Source organism: Salvelinus namaycush, chromosome 42 (genome assembly GCF_016432855.1).
Source record: "Salvelinus namaycush isolate Seneca chromosome 42, SaNama_1.0, whole genome shotgun sequence".
NCBI lineage: Eukaryota > Metazoa > Chordata > Actinopteri > Salmoniformes > Salmonidae > Salvelinus > Salvelinus namaycush.
The window spans coordinates 7,153,667-7,156,938 of NC_052348.1; the positions used below are offsets into that span (position 1 = coordinate 7,153,667).

The following is a 3,272-nucleotide window of genomic DNA, read 5'->3' on the forward strand; positions in this document are numbered from 1 at the left end:
GACTTTTGACTTATCATAGCTGACTTGTTTTTGCCCACAACGTCATGTTTATGTCCACCATGATGGGTTTAAAAACAATGAAGTCATAATGTATAGTAGTATAGGACTCAAACTTAGTGGGGATGGGCAAACACTCCATGTTGAAAGTGTTTTATTATCTGTGTGTACGTACCTGAGGGAGTATACAGTATGTCTGTGTATTCTGTATCACCCGTCTCTTCCAGGAGGAGGAGGGTCCAGAGGTGCTGCTGGTGAAGGAGGAGAGGTGTGAGGAGGGTCTGGGGAACCCTGAGGGGCCCATGGTCATGGAGGACAACCAGACTACACCTCCTCCTGAACCCACAGAGGAACCAGCTGAGCAGCACAGGACCACACACAGTCTCACTGAGGTGAGCCCACTGTGAACTACTGTCTGAATGGTATTAGGTCAGGGTCTGTGTCCATAAAGCCTATCAGAGTAGGAGTGCTGATCTAGGATCAGTTTAGCCTTTTAGATCATAATGAATAAGATTATGTAGACCAGTGGCTGTCAGTGCTGTTTTCTTTCTCCATGAGCATGGCTTTATTTCTATTACAGCATATTGGATGACTGTCATTCATATTCCATTCACCCAGTTAAATGTAACATCGATAGGCTTAGGCTACGACATGATACTCAAATTGTCCCAAAACCTATTTCATGAGGTTGCGAGAACACAGGTCGAGAGAAAAATTTGAAGTGACGGACAGTGACACATGGACAGACCGTGACACATTCAATACCGTCATGCACACTCTTGCCTGCATCTAGCTTATCTCGGATGTAATCCTTAGTCCAACAGTTGCAAACGAGAGTTTATTTTGGACAAATTCAGGTATTTTTCCCCACGTTTCATTTGCTTCCATTTAAGAAACGTTTTTCAACAGAATTGGCAAAATGAATACACCCCTGTTCACTTTCATAGCAGCCATGTTGTATTCCTTCTCGCCTCTATGCACTCTCCTCTTCTCACCGTTTCCCTTTGTTTGTGGACTTCAATGCACAACACATCAGCTGTATGTGACCTGATGAAAAAACCTTTCCAAGCCAAACCATGTCATAACCGCTGCACACAGCCTACATCGTTGTTCCCATATTAGCTGAAGTAACATCCTAGTCAACATAGAACTAATGCGTTAGTAAACCCGCTACAATCATGCAGTAACGTTAGTGTATAGTCAGTAATCAGTTTAGCAGTTACACCGGGTGGCAATAAATGTAATAAAACCAAAAGTTTACCTTGACTTGGAAGAGTTTCAGTGTTGTGTTGGATAGTCATAGCCAGCTAGCTAACATAACAACCCTCTGTTTGAGCCGTGTGTTTGAGTAGGCTAAACTAGCCAGCTGCATTTGCTAAGTGAAACTGAAAGTGAAAATAAATGACACTCTCTCTTGCTTCTCCTTCATTTTTGAAGAAATTAATTTGTTGAAAACCATTCAACTATTGTCTTTCTCTCTCTTTGAGTCAACTACGCACCACATTTTATGCACTGCACTGCAGTGCTAGCTAGCAGTAGCTTATGCTTTCAGTACTAGATTAATTCTCTGATCCTTTGATTGGGTGGATAACATGTCAGTTCATGCTGCAAGAGCTCTGATAGGTTGGAGAACGTCCTCCAGAAGTTGTCATAATTACTGTGTAAGTCTATGGAAGGGGGTTAGAACCAAGAGCCTCTTAGGTTTTGTATTGAAGTCAATGTACCAAGAGTAGGACGGAAGATAACTGTCCTCTAGCTACACCATGGTGCTACCCTACAGAGTGCTGTTGAGGCTACTGTAGACCTTCATTGCAAAACAGTGTGTTTTAATGAATATATTTTGTATTGTTTTATCTAAAGGATACCTTTTTAAATGTTTTACAATTTTTAGTTTTATGAATTCACTGAGGAGGATGGTCCTCCCCTTCCTCCTCAGATGAGCCTCCACTGATGTAGACAGGTGAGGACCTGATCCTCGATCCGCACTTCTACTCTGAGAATCTTTGTGGATACGGCCCCTAGACTTCATAAATTGTGTCTTAAGTGTGGGACCATGCCTTTCAATTTTCAAACCATTAGAGTGTTAAGTAATCAAATCAACTAACACGTTTGCAGTGTCAACTCAACTAACATGTTTGCATAGTGCTCAAAGCAATCCCTCATTGCCCAATCAGAAGATGCTCCATAGCAGGGTGCTCATATCATATTTCTTGATCCAACATCCTCTCACTCTGTATCTCTTACAGTCAGTAGACATGGAGGATGGGAAGCCTGATCTGCTGCTGGTCAAAGAGGAGACAATAGAAGATGGACCAGAGAGCATTGATCTGCTGAGTGGATTAAAGATGAGGGAGCAAGGTAAGGGAGAAATGCATACAGCCTACATACAGTAATAGATCTGGGAATAGTGATGCACCTGGCTATACATTTTTTCTTAATTTTAATAATTCAAAAAATGAAATCAATACAACTTCAGTTTAAGTAAATAAAACACATGTAAGAATGTATGAACTTGACTAATTAATTGGTAATTGGTAAAAAATAACCTCCATATGTAGAGTTCTCTGCCATGTATATAAAGTCTATTTTCTAACCGCTTCCTGCAGGTGGTTGGCTGGAGGCTAACAGAGGAGACTGGTCGGCCATCTTGGATTCCCAGACTCAGATGGGTGCAGCCAAGGACCCAGGGGACAACATCACCGAGCAGGCCAGGACCAGAGGCAACATAGTGGAGGTCAGTGGATGGGACAGCGTCCTCAACTCTGGGCTGGGGAACTAACACTGTTAACCACAACAACTGAACTTAGTCTACATGACAACAGACTTGCTGAGAGCAGGGCAAGGTGTAGGTTTCAACCACGGGGACGGGGAGGTGCCCATATGCCGCGGGAGAGAACTGACACTGACTCTGCTAGCGATGCTCTGTCCTGCTCCTATAGTTGTGATTCAGAGAGACTGATGGTGCCTCAGGTTAACCCCCAAACAGGTGCTGCCTTCAGCCTGCCTTCTATAGGATCTATCAACTGGAACATGGACCCTGGGACAACACAGACACTCCCTGACATTCGTCCTCCCCACACTCTCATAATGTTAAACCAGACCTCAGGCAATGTCAGTGCCTTAAAACTAAATGGCTACACAAGCCAAATGACAGTAGTAGTAACTCTATCAGTAGATTCGGTGGCAAAGAGAAACGCTTCCCGTGTTCGTTCTGTGGGAAAGCCTTCCGTTTCTCCAAACAGGTGGAGATCCACCAGAGGGTCCACACAGGGGAG

The 3,272-nt window shown here is 43.6% G+C and overlaps 1 long non-coding RNA gene across 1 annotated transcript; it reads left to right on the forward strand.

Annotated features, from left to right (window-relative positions):
- Positions 1-340: 340 nt before the first annotated feature.
- Positions 341-2,652, forward strand: LOC120034891. Its single transcript, XR_005474079.1, has 3 exons — positions 341-389; positions 2,244-2,355; positions 2,604-2,652. It is a non-coding gene; the product is annotated as an uncharacterized LOC120034891 (long non-coding RNA).
- Positions 2,653-3,272: the final 620 nt, after the last annotated feature.